We start from the raw sequence: 14,005 nt of genomic DNA, 5'->3' as shown, positions 1-14,005 counted from the left end.
AACTCATCTTTGTGCCGGCTGCAGAAGATAACATTAAAGAACTGTTGTTTGATTTCAGATTTACCACCAGACAAGACACAATTTTCCTTCAAAAGGAAACTCTGGTGAGAGCAGCATCTGGGTTATAAACAACAAATTTAACCCTTTACCCCCCAATACGCCTGCATTAAAACTTAATTTTGGATTGACCCTTGTGAGGAATTTGGCCATAAAGTCCAATTTTGAATCTAACAAGAGACCATAATCATGATAATCTGCTGATACATATTACATAATCATATTCAGGTACCTTTTCATAGCACTAGCAGTTCGTCAAAGTGCTACATAGTGCCATCGTACCATTGGTAAAGTTAAAGAAAGAGCTTCATAAACAAATAAATCACCAGAGTTAACCTTTGTTTTTTTATGACAGCCTCTAAATATGAATGCTGAAGTTTTTTTGAGGTGCAATAATGGTTAAGATGATGTTTCTCCAAGCAGGACAATTAAGGATTTCAGGTTTGTTAATGGCTCAATTATAAAGCTTTTATCTAAAAATGAAAACTGTTCTCCGGTAGATAAATCAGTTAACAAATGAACCTGGATTATTATAGTTGAAAGAAAATATCTCCATTTATTCACAGTTATACCTTCTATTTACTTCTACTTCCTATTATAACTACTTCCTGTTTTATGTCATATGCCCTCTGTTTGAACTTCTCATGAGTCTCTCACATGTTTTCATTTTTTATAACGTTATGCTCATTTTAACATTTCATAAAACCTGGTCTAGATGTTTTTTTAATTTGCCAAAGACAGTTATAGCCTGTGTGTGTGTGTGTGTGTGTGTGTGTGTGTTAAAGAACTGTCTCTTTAACAAATATTGAGACACTGCAATGAAGTACCCCTAAAGCCAAAAACTACACACAAAGCGTCCTGCAGCACAGACAGCAGGGGTTTTTAGTGCAGTGCTCCAATCAAGTTTTTGTCGCTTATTTGGGGGGGGGGGCAAAAGGGAGGGGGTGGGGGGGGGGAGGAAAGAAGAGGGAGGAGCGTTTGGGGTTTGGTGGGGTTGTTGGGGTCCGTCTTTACAGAATTGTCTATCAATAGGTGCAGCCAGTGTCAGTAGTCCTTCTCATCAAACCGGGGCCTGACAAAGAGGCGGCGGCGCATGGGAAAGGGGCAGCAAGGTGAAACTAATGCCATGGATGTTTGATTCATCAGGGCCTCATTGTTGGCGGCCACGGCTGATTGTGAAGGTTCAGTCAAGCAAAAGGGGTGCGGAGTAATCAGTCGGATTTATGGTGCCGAGGGCCTCGGAGAGAGAGAGAGAGAGGAAAAAAAAAAAAAAAAAAAAAGCCAGATAGAAGCTGTTTGCAGTGCAGCCGGAACAGGTCTGAAATACAACATACCTCATCTACAGAAACACAGGTTTATATTTCCCTTTCTTACTGCACTCACACCACGTTGGTGGGGAAAAAAAACAACTTGTTGTTATGTGAAGTTTCTAATACTTCCTTGGAAATTTGTCACATCTGGAAAACAGTCACAATTTGGTGCACATACATGCATATATTGCACCAAGCATGCATGATTGACAGCTGCACTTACAGTATGAAAGGTTTCATATTATGGGGACAAAAGTAATGAGGGCATGAGATTTGCAGCTCTACTTTATTTTGTTGGGTCGTCTGCACGAATATAAGTACTTGTAGGTGAATATAATGGAGTAAAAAGTACAATATTTCCCTTTTAAATGTAGTGAAGAAGAATAGAAAGAAATACTTGAAGTACAGAACAACTGCCTCAAAGTACTACTCAGTTAATTTCCATAATTGCCCATTAAAAACATACTGTCTTGAGCTGTTCCCAGATGTTTTCCCCAATGAAGTTAAAATTCCTCCATCATGCTCAACCTCAGTTCATTATCTTCCTTTTCCTACATTTCTCTCTCTCTCTCTCTCTCTCTCTTCACCCTCCCACCTCATTTCACCCCTCTCCTGTGTGCCCTCTTCTTTCCTCTCCTATCTATCTCTCTTCCACCATCTCCCCCTTTTTCCTTCGTCGAACCGCCTTTTCTCCTCCTCCTTTTTCCTTCTTTCTTCATCCCTCCATCCACCTTTTCCCTGATTGGTCGCTGCGGAAGGGGGAAGACAGATGTAGGGCGAACAGCAGCTAAGCCGTTGTACTCTTAAGCCTAATGTGGAAGTTTTATATGCAAAGAGGTGAAGCAGGGAGGAGGGGAGGGAGGAGGATGGAGTTTGAACTGATTAGGATAATTCCTGCTTTTAATACAGCTGTCCCTCCAGCTTAAGGTAAACCAAATGTTGCCATCGGAGATTAGTGTACCTTGCCTGGTTATTAGCGACCCCCCCCTCCTTCCCGCTCACCCACACACACACACACACACACACGTCAGAAACGTCTCTAAAGCCGCTCTCGCTGGCATTAATTTGAGAAAGAGAGAGGCGGGAAGGAGAACAGGAGGGGAGGAGGAAGAAAAGTATTGCAACTTGATCTTCTTCTGCACCTGTTGGGGAAATAGTGTGTGTTGGGTGGAAGATTGTGTGTGTGTGTGTCAGTGTGTGTGTGTGTAATCTTGGTTTTTTGTGCCGTCAGAGGAATTTTAAGGACAATCATTGTAAGTGATGACATTTCGCCTCATTCTCACTTCAGGATACGACTTCAGGGTTGAGTTACGGCGTGAATGTCATCGACGAAGGTCTTCACGAGTCTAATATTTCAACACGTTTAAATGTTTTAACTTAAAAAATATGAGAAATTACAAAGGTTTAATGTCACAATCCTAAAACTTTCATGACAGGAAAGGAAAAAATTGCAAAAAATTATCTATAATCTTTAAAGGTACTCAGACTAATTTGGTAGCAAAACAATTTATTGTAATATAACAAACAACAGATCCTAAAAAATGTGACCCTAATATAAAATTATTATAAAGACAACAAGAAGAAATTGATAAATAACAAACCAAATCCTTCCAAAAATTAGGAAATAAGCACCAAAATCCAAACATGTGCATGTGGACACTCTTGTGTGTGTGTTCTTATGTGTGTGTGTGTGTGTGTGTGTGTGTGTGTGTGTGTGTATACCTGTGCATCTGTTCTGGCCCGTCAGTCGGCGAGCTCTCAACCGATCCTGCCAGTTGGTTTAATATCTTCACACTCTGGAGGAGAACAAAACACACACTTACACACAGAGTTTCTCACACTTGGCATCTCATGTCAAATATTATGTCACCCGCTCTCAGTCACGACAGTTAACGCAAACATTAGTAACTGAATACAGCAGACTTGGCTCAGGAATTTTATTTGAAATCCTTTTCAGTGCTTAAGCTGCTGAGTCTAATTCAGCTGTACTGAATTAAACAGTTAAACAGTCCAGAACTACAGCAGAGCAGGAGCACAAACGTCCAACAGTCCTGGATGTCAGACTTTCCCACCAGCGCATGAGGGCTAAAACTCCCAAAACTGTCCCCGGTGGAAACCCTAGAAATGTTCTTTTTGCCTCCTGTGCCGACCCAATTTCAACTTTTGATAAATGGGGACGTATCCTGCACGTTTCCAGGGCTCTACTGGAATATCTTTGCATGATATATAGTTAAAAAAAACTCCTTATTTAGCTTATACTGACCCTTTATGAACAAAAAACCCTGAAGAAAGAGCTAGTTTTGCTAATCTGGGAATGAAAAAGCATGGATGACAGCAAAAAGACTGTAGATTGAATGATAAAACAGACAGTATCAGTGTGGATATATCCATAACAACAAGCATTAAATTCTACTAGCTTCTGTGCAAGAGACATTAATCATTACAGATGAGTCGGCAGCCTTGTCCGCCATCTTTGATGTGCTGTAAACAAACACTGATTTCTGCAGCGTCATGTTCTGCACACTCAGGCGTCAACCATTGCCTAAACCGAACGGAGCAGCGTTGCCAGATGCACAATAAATATCATATTTGTTCAATGATTTTGCCCTCTATACGATGTATGATCAATAATGCCAAAAGTCCCATAGACCCCCGAGACGATCAGGATAGTAAAATATGGATCCTACGTCTGTGTTTACGCATCTCTTCTCATGTGACGTCTTTCCAGCCAATCAGACAGCCTCCTTCCATGCATCATATAACTGCATCAGCAGTTTCTTATGTTCTTTTTAAGCAGTGTGGCTAGATTTGTTTTCTGAAAATCGCACATTTGCGCCTGTTTGTTCTCTCGGTTATGACTTTCGTACGATAATTTTCAGCCTCTGTTACGATGCTTTAACATTTCCCATCAAGCAACGCTGGAACGGAGTATTTCCAGTAGGTGAGAACGTGTCTGTTGTGTCCTACATGTGTGAAAAGGGTGAAACCAGTTCAGCCAATACAGCTAGAAGCTCAGAGCTAAAGATCCAATATGACCAAAACAAAGGCTGTTACATAACCTGAAAGTCTGCAGCTTTCATGTCATTTTTATTTTACTCCTCTTCACCGAACATGTCAGTTGTTTCCAGACACATTATTCAATAATTAAATATAAGATTTAACAAGAGAACATTGATGAAAAAGCTTTTAGTTTAGTTTTTATATGTGTTTTTTTCTAGTATTGGTTCGATTTTTCTGTCTTATTTGCAATAAAAACCCTTCAAGTTAGAGGAGTTGATGGAGTGGAGTAACCTCTTTTAAGCACTGGTAAGTTAAGTATTCTAAATACTATGTGACCTAGTTCTCACACGTGTACTGTAGCTGTCACAGAATCAACCCTAATTTTAAAGCAAGCTACTTTTGACAAAAAAAAGGGAGGAGAAATCCTTTGCCTGGAGCATTTGAAGTGAACGTGTGAAGATTTCCTCCCAAATGAGATAACCGCTGACAACTGAAGCGACATCAAAAGGTACTCAATTAAAACAAATTATGGCAATTTTCCAGGGACAGTAGGTGTATCTTAACTCTTTGGCTGACAAAATGTTTTATACGCTTTAGGCTGATATATTACCTGATATCTTTAACTCCTGCTGCTATGAATACAAAGCAGACAATTAAAACTCCCAGTTAGTTCCTGGAAGTGGTGACTATACATGCAAACTTTGGTCCAGTTCAGCATCAAAGTAAGTCAAATATATGATGTATAGTTGTTTTTTTTTTTTTTGCTTTATGCAACAAAACAGCCAGACCTGAAACCCAATATTTAGTTGGGACACATCAGGATTAGATTGGATCTGGTTATTTTCAAATTTTATTTAATAAAGGAATGTCTGTCTTTGTGTCTCTGACCGTGCCAGTTGTTTGCGTAATGCCTGGTGGGAAGACAGAAAGAAAGCCAAATTCTTGCATTAGATGAAGGAAAAAAAAAAAAAACCTTCACCTTCAGGTCAGGTCTTTTGGTTTTTCGCAGTAGCGGAGAGGTTAAACTGGGTCGGAGGTGGGGGCTAAAGATGTGGGTATTATGGGCTGGGAGTTGTAGCTGTGCAGAACCCTCTGGTGGTTTCATACCATAAAGTTACACTAACTGACTTTATGACCACCTTCACTGCCGCTTTATGATCTAAAAAAATAGCGTAATTCATGCTCAGTGGATGCAGAAACACCCATCGTGAATAGAGGAAAAGAAGCCAAAATAAACTCTATCAATGTTGATTATTCAAATGATTCATTTCAGCAAGATAAAGTAGTATCACAGAGCAAAAACTAATGTTTTACACCAAGTATTTAAGTGCAAAACCTACCTAATGGCTCGAGGTTGACTGGACCTGTCGCTTGGTAGCAAACAGACAACAGCGCTGTCACATTCAGGAGGATTTCACTGGATAATTAAAAAAAAAAAAAAAGGTAACAAGAAACAAACAAGAGCAGAGAGCTCTAACACGCTTCACTGACACATAGAATCACAGAGAAGTGAACACTCAGCCATCAGAGGTGATAACACCGTTCATTTCTGCCTCCCTGACATGTGAAAAGACGGTTCATTGGCTAATGCTCAACAATAATACACCACACACACACACACACACACACACAGTTATATGCTACATGAAGGTCAGAGGGCAGAAGAAGAGAGAAATCATTACAGATACTGACCCACACAAACAGATGATTACCACGACGACGGCAGCAGCAGCGGCGGCGGCGATGCTGCTGCGTGGATCGATGCGGAACGATTCGCTCCATTATCAGGGTTGGATAGTTGGACAACATACTTACTATGTGTTAAGTAAGAAGATAAAAGCTTTTGGTGTTATAGCTGCCATGCTGAGGAATATCATAAATAAGGAGATATATAAAAACAAAACATTAATAGACTGAATAAAAAGTTGAAAGTTGAGGAGTTTGTGACAGTTTAGCATGTTTTTGGGTTTATCTGCAGCCTGTCTGGGGGGGAAACAAACAATCAGGAAGTCATTTAAAGGATAATTCCAGTTTATTACAATATGGGTCTTATTTTCATACTTCTTGCCATCATTTCGGTGTACTCACCGCAGTAATTGCTGAGATGTGGTGAACACAGAGATGCCGCTACGACAGGGCTGTCAGGCCGAGAAACACGAGAGAGCACACAAGAAACAAGCCGACAGATCAGCCAGATTATCTCAATCTCTTTATTAGGAGGTGAAAGTGAAAGTGAGTGCACCTGTGATGTCGGTAATTATCCCTCATCGCACAGGAAAACTGCACACAACTACATTAAATATTGTATTTTAAAGGTTTTTATTAATTTAATTGATGGTTGATTCAAGTGTTTTCTACTAAAAACAAATGAAAGACTCTGTATTCCTCCATCAGACTTTTTATTTTTGGTGTCTGGAAGGGACGAAAGGTCAAAGTTGAACCACGCTGTTGTTCTGTGAACTGTGATGGATGTTTACAACATACAGTTAAGGTTATTTTACTGTTTGTCTTCAATTTTCTACCAAAAACTGTTTGTTTACAACCTGTCTGCTTGTGTTTCTTGTCTGTTTAGCTGCATTTAGCAACTACACTGCTATTATAACTGATAGAAATGTAGCCAAAACTACTAAACCTATGTTATAATAGAGCAGAATTGTCCTTTAACCCCAAGAACTGCTCTTGTGGAGCAAATCAGCAGCCAAAAGCAGGACTGTAGCTGTATATATATATATATATATATATATATATATATATATATATATATATATATATACACTTCTGGTCCTATTCCCTGATATCTGGGATGCACTTTTCCTGTTCTGTTGTTCTCATTACTCTTTGTTTCACCACGTCCTTGTTTACATCCTAATAAGTAAATCTGACTTGACTTGCACACAGTTCCAGTCGAGCTAAGAGGGAGCAGAGGCGCGATGGCTACAGGCGGGTCAGCGGGTTAATCACACTTGACTCGGAGCTCATTGCGATTGTCTGGACCACTTTAGACGTCCAGCGAAGACCTTTCAGCGGAAATCCCATTAACCTGGCGAAAAGACCATTTAAACACGGTGACTGGAGAACCGATTAGGTTCAATTTGAGATTCCCGCTAAGCGGTGCATGGCGCTCAGCCAGAGTGAGCGTTGAGATACAGCGAGCGTGCAGCGTGTGTGAACTTAACCCAGGCCTGTAAGGTAACTCAGCAGGAAGACTATGAACACAATAACAGCATCTTCCGTTCACGTTTCCTGGAAGCTGACAAGTGTGTAAAGAAAACATTAAAACATTATTATTTGTCTTAAAAAGACAATTGAACTGGTTGAGATGGAGATTAAATGTTTCTCTAACCTTTTATTTCAAATAAAGGTAGAAAATAAAGAGGAACAGAACCAGAAAGAACAAGGAGACGACATCTAGTGCTGCGTAATAATTCACGCCGTCCCTGAAGGATGTGTGCCGACGAGCTCAAACATCATCTAAAGCTCAAAGTTTGCACCACTGCACCGCTGCTCATTGCATTAAGGTTAACGCAGAGACGAAGGTAAGCGAAGGGGGGGGGGGGACTTCATGCGTGTTTTCTTACACGACAATGATCACACGTCACATAGCATCGATGTGACATGGAATAATGCAAAAGGGGTAAAAAAGGTATGCTTGTATGCTAATACACTAGAGCCTTTTTCATCCTTAGTGTACAAAACAGGTCTTATTATGACACACGGAGCAGCAAAAGTTTCTCAGAAGCAAATCTTTTGTCATTTTCCACTGACTCAACAGCCTTTTTTTTGCATTAAAAGCAAAAAAAAAATCATCAAAAAGACATAAATCTCCTCTATGGTAATGCATTGCTTCATGCTCTGCCCCAGAAAGAAGTGCAAAAAAGCTGGCAAACTTTTTTTGATATCACATCTTTACAAGTCAGTCGATTGCTTCAGAGTGCGGCGGGGTCCCTCGTTCATTTTGCATTGATGCTGAATGTCTAATTCAGATACTTGCTCTGGCCTACTTCATCAAACGACTGCGGGGTTATGGGGTTATGAGGTTTATAAAAGATGAAATGGTCAGATATTCACCGTTTGAAAAAAAGAAGCGACATCTACAGCGCTTTTTATAAAAAATAAGAAGTTGTGTAAGAGATTGATATTCCTTAAATTTAAAAAGGGAATTTGCTGTTTTTCATCGGGACTTGGAAACACTGTACGAGCTTTATAGATGCTTTAAAGATCCCCTCCTGACATGTTTTAAGATGTATATAAAATACTTTACTTTGAATAATAATTTGTGTCTGATATGTTTTTCCACACACACACACACACACACACACACACAAAAGTTAAATTATCTTGTTAAAATCCTTAAAAATTACATCTCCTCCTCCTCCCTCATTAAAAATTCAAAAATATATGAATATGCAAATATATTTCATGTCTAAAGTTTTCCTGCTGGACACATGATGTCTCTTACTTCACTGTAAATTCCATCCTCGGTGCACTGGAGGCTGAATATTGGACCAAAACTGGCTTCAAAATCGTGTTAATTTTGTCAGTAATTTTTAAAATTAGTCTTAGTTTTACTCCTGCTTGTTAGTTTTTATCTTACTTAGTCAACTTCACCCTGTTTTTTTGTTCTAGATAACTAAAAGTCTGTGCATTTTAGTCTTTTTTAGCCATCAGATTATTTTGAAAATTTCAATCAATCTTGTCGAGCCAAAACCAATAATTTTAGTCATTTTAGGCAAATATTTCTTATCATTGTCTGATGAAAAACAGGTCGAATGAACGCAGCTTTGCAGAATGTGTCTGGTCTGGTGATGGCATCAATTTAAGGAACACATCCAGACATGAAACATGAACATGAACCAACATGACTCAACGACTGGGACCCAATACTGTCTTTAAAACTATTATAAAACAATAAGAGCTGTAAAGACAATAAAACATGCCCAGAGTACGTGACAAACTCACCTTTCTGTTCTGAACAATGGAAATATAAGTAATTAGCCTTATAAGATTTAAAAGAATACTGCGCACACACCAATTGCAATCTGCTTACATTAAAAAAATAAAATAAAAAGATCTGAGGTCGACATAAGGTCAACAACATTGCTGTCTAGCAAGCTAGTTCACGTGGCAGAAGACAAGGTTTTCTAGAATAACAACCGTGCTAAGGAAAGGTAACGTTATCCACTGCTATTTTAATCAATACAGCTGTCTACACAGGCTGGGTGACGGCTCGTGTTTCACTCGCACTTTATACACGTAAACATGACCTGAAGTCTATTTTCCTTTTCATGTGTGTAACTACAGTCTGAGTGCTTCCAAACATGTGGTGACCTACAGTCAACATTGCACCTGAACGTCTCATGTGTAGACACACAGACGGAGCAGTCGCTGCTGCTGCTGCTCCGCTAACGTGCTGCTCGGGCTACGTCTCCCGTGAGTCTATAATATTTTGTTTCCTCTTTCTTGTCAAAGAAAATGAAGAGAGATTTTATTTTGTAAACTACACTTTAGTCTTTTTTTCATCACTGATATTACATGTTGATATAATCACAGTTAGTGTAAGTTGGTGTTGTCACAAATCATGCTAGTAGGTCCGTTCCTTCAAATTTGATTTTCAATGAGCTCAGAGAAACTTTCCACTTTCAGCAGATGAATGTAAACACAGCCTTCATGTGTCAAACTCTGCACGTTCATGACTCTGCACAGTGAAGCTCAAAACATTCAACTGTAATAACAAGAAGATAAACATGATTTTGAGTGGAAGGGGGGCTTTAAAGACTTGCAAAACATATATGTATTAAAGGATATATGGTCTAATATGGTCTCCCAGGTAAGCATGACAATAATTCAGTGATGAATGAATTAAAAGGTTATTACTGAAGATAAAATATGCTAAGAAGAAAACAAAAAAGCCTGACTTTTAATGAGTTCTGGTTAAAGTGGAACCTTTGTCGTCTGTGATCAAATTAGGAATCAGTAGCAAACATAAATACTGCAGTTCTACACTAAAACATACATTAAAAACTCTTCAAAATCATAGTGTTGTTCAAACTTCCTGCCAATGCTCTGCTTCCTGTCTGTCACCTGACATCCAAAGCCCTGTAAATAACTTACATTAATCCTTACAAACAACTCGTTATCCCCAATTTGACCCTCCGAAGAACCTGAAGAGACCTGTAGTCCAGTCATCAGTCTGTACTGATGTTTGACACAGTATATCTGTTGCAGTTTGCAGTTTACAGATACAATTTTCACCTCCCAAACTCCCCGCAGGGACGACTAATCATATCAAATCTGTTTGATATTTGCGAGGAATCCGAGCCAAAGTGGACAAGAGTTTAAACTCAAACAATATGAACTACAAAAGAAAAAAAAGGGAGACCTTTTCTTGTTCAAGTATGCAACACAACCTTCCAAAAGCCCTGCCTCAATTTAAAAACCTGCTTTTATCTGTTCCTGGCTTTATAAAGTTTGTCTTCCTAGGGGATACTTCAGGGACACTATCTCGTATCGCGCCAAAGGTTTGACACTTTTATGTCTACTTTTAAAAGAAGTGATTGGAGTAAGTCTAAATCCCACTTTTATTGTCTTGTGAGACGTTAAAACCAGACAGAATCATCTTTTCTAATTAAAAAACAAGGCTGACGTGTTAATTATTTCCATTAAACGTGACTTTACCTGAACACGTACATGTAAACGAACAATGACAGCACCCCATGTGACTTCCTTTCTACATAATCAAAGTGAGGTGTGTGTGTGTGTGTGTGTGTGTGTGTGGGAGTGGGGGGGTCGATGCTGGTGTGTACGCGAGGCTCTGACAGCCTCGACAGTTGGGATGGGCGACTGCCAAGCTGCTGCTAAATATACACAGGGGTCAGTCTCTGGCAGTTCCTCAGCTTTGTCAGAGCTGCGCTTCAGGTTTTCTGATAAAAGGGGTTTCTGCTTGCTGAAGTCAAGTGACAGTTGTGACAGGGGAGAGGTCGCGGGTTTGGGACCTCTGTGTGTGTGTGTGTGTGTGTGTGTATGTGAAGACCTGACCTGTCGGAGGTTGATAGGCACTAGGCGATGGGGAAGGGGGGGTGAGGGGAGGGGGGTGGGAGTTGTCACAGAGGTCCCCAGATATCCAGCCAAAAGGACTGAGGTTCTGTGTTTCTTTCCTGCCTGGGATTTGTGGAGGTTTTGTGTGTAAGTGTGTTGCGTTTACACTACAAAAAGTATCCGCTTTAGTGAGTTATTTATCTTTAATATCAAAAAACAGTCCTGAAATTGTAGATTTTTTCTGGTCAAATTGAGCTCTGGGAACCTGTGACAGGTATTTCTCACATTTTTTTTTTTACATTAAATCAATTAGTAAAATGTAATTGATAGATTAATAACCAGTGACTGTCATTGTAGTTGGAGCCCAATTTCCAAAGCAAAGGTATTTTATTTAATGAAAAGTCATTTAAATAATCTTGTTTAAACAGCTCCATGTCTCCATTTGAAGCAAGCAGAACAATCTCATTTAAGCAGTTTTAATATGTCAAAACCATCATTTTATACAAGATTATTAAAACCTGCAGTATATCCATGTTTGGATTGTCTGGCATTTGTTTAGTTTGACACCCAGCGAGGCTGAACAGACACAGAAAATAGCGCCATCTACAGAAACTAAAACCTGAAAAGCCAAGAAAGAAGATATCACAGTCCCACACATGTAGTTTAATTAACAGGTGATTTTTTTGGAGAAGAGCAGCACAGAAACGGGCGAGATTAACACTTGATGGTTGGACATTTTTTACAGCGTGCGTCTGTGTGTATGCATATGCCTGTGTGTGTGTGTGTGTGTGTGTGTGTGTGTGTGTGTGTGTGTGTGTGTGTGTCAGCAGAGCATTGATGAACTCAGCACAATGTTGAATGGGACTGTTTTGGCAGCTGAGACAGCGGGGCCGAACCTGCGGGTCAGAGATAAACGCCCCTTGCAGCTCTGAGCCGGCGAGAGGACGTCCCATCAGAGACGGGGAGAGAGCACAGGAAAACAGCTCGCCGAGGGGGCAGCGACAGTGACCGAGAGGTTACGCTCACGGGCCTGTGAGCGGAAAGTTGTTGGTTGAAATCCCAGAGCTGCATGGGACTCTCTCTTCCCTCCCTTGTTAAGAACCGTGAAGATAGATGTTTCTGAAGCGACAGCTCTTTTTAGCTAAAATATTCAGTCTGAGTGCCAGAAAATTCCAGGTAGGCCTGTTTTCTGCAGAATAGCATTCAAACGCCTCTGAAATTAGCATTTATCAGAGGACAGCAGCTCTTTGCAGCCCAGGTTTGATCACAGGTTTTGCAGACCTGCAAGTGTTGCAACAACAATTCCCCTTAAGGTCTCAACATGCTTATTGCAGGACATCTCAGCATCTATGCATGATGTCTGATGTGGACAAATCTACACTTGCACGCTGGAAAACTACCCAGGAAGTGCATGAAGCCATGGAAAGCTGTGCGTTTCTTTGCAACAAATTGGCTCCAAATCGCTGACAGACAAGCCGATCGACAGGTGTTTGCAGGTAAAACGACTGCAGACACAGTTGCTCCTACTTTCATGATGTATAGGTGAAGTATTTGTAAGCTGCATTGATCTTATTTAGGAGGAAATTGTGCATAAAAAGGCTTACAGAGGACATTACTACAAAACACGTCCTCCAATTAATGCCAGATACTGTAAGGAGAGGTGTAAAAATTGATATTTGTATATATAATTTATACATTAATGGTGTTTTTTAATAAGAAAACAACAACTACATGTGTTCAAATTAAAATCAATGTATGGCTTTATACAGAGAAATGCTACATATCAGTAACTGTAAGAAAGGAAAGATCCAATTAAAGTTGTGTTTACTTTTAAAGGTCATCATCATGATCTTTTTCCTTTGAGTAGGCATCACTTTATGACTCACCAAAGGTTGAGAGAAACGCCGCTTAAAAGCACAGCGAACATAAACGAACTTGAACCTGTGATGCAGTCACCAGGAAGCGGCCTAATCACCGCGAGGAAACGATAAGGTTGGTGCTTGATGTTTGCAGCAGGAAGCCGGGCGGAGGTGACCGCTCCGTTTAAACACGCAAACCTGCCAAGATTCAATCTACTCTTGTTTTTCCTATGCGAGAGGCCTTCTCAAGATCAGAAAAAAAAAAAAAAAGGACCTTGGAGAATCACTGACTGGAAGCTTGGAGCTGCATTTAGGAAGGAAGTGAGAATACGGTATGATGGGCAGACAAAGGTTATTACTTCACTGTATAAATGGAAGCTGTATGATCAAGGAAGGCTTTGCTTAAAACAACTGAGCTCAGCAGACCCTCGCAGGGTAAACTGAGGTAAAACAGAGGAGTGACACATTTCTGTGGCTTCAACTGTCACTTTGAAACCTTTTTTTCTCCCTTTTTATAATAAGGAATCCTTGGCCGCGACAGCTGAAAAGTTGCTGTTCCGCAACTGAACGTGACCTCTGTCCTTTACTTAAGTGGAACACGTGAAGGGAAGTTCTGCTTTGGCTGTCAGTCAAGGTTCAGATTATTACTTTATATCTTCTTATAGTCGATTTCTGCAATGACAGCAAAGACAGCAGCTGTTAAACCATTTGATACTGGCAACTTCTCGTCTGTCTTATACATGA

General features: G+C 40.1%; 1 protein-coding gene across 4 annotated transcripts in view; it reads right to left on the bottom strand.

Annotated features, from left to right (window-relative positions):
• Positions 1-14,005, bottom strand: part of zeb2b (zinc finger E-box binding homeobox 2b) — a 461,952-nt gene that overhangs the window by 107,619 nt on the left and 340,328 nt on the right. For 3 of the 4 annotated variants that reach the window (XM_067583059.1, XM_067583061.1, XM_067583062.1), the window contains exon 7: positions 3,090-3,163. The gene's annotated coding sequence lies outside the window, so the exon portion shown is untranslated. Of the gene's footprint in view, positions 1-3,089; positions 3,164-5,707; positions 5,785-6,059; positions 6,166-14,005 lie in introns of those variants that run through there. The other variant, XM_067583063.1, reaches the window with a different exon arrangement.

Source organism: Thunnus thynnus, chromosome 24, assembly GCF_963924715.1.
Source record: "Thunnus thynnus chromosome 24, fThuThy2.1, whole genome shotgun sequence".
NCBI classification, from domain to species: Eukaryota; Metazoa; Chordata; class Actinopteri; order Scombriformes; family Scombridae; genus Thunnus; species Thunnus thynnus.
This window is presented reverse-complemented; position numbering and strand designations above follow the sequence as displayed.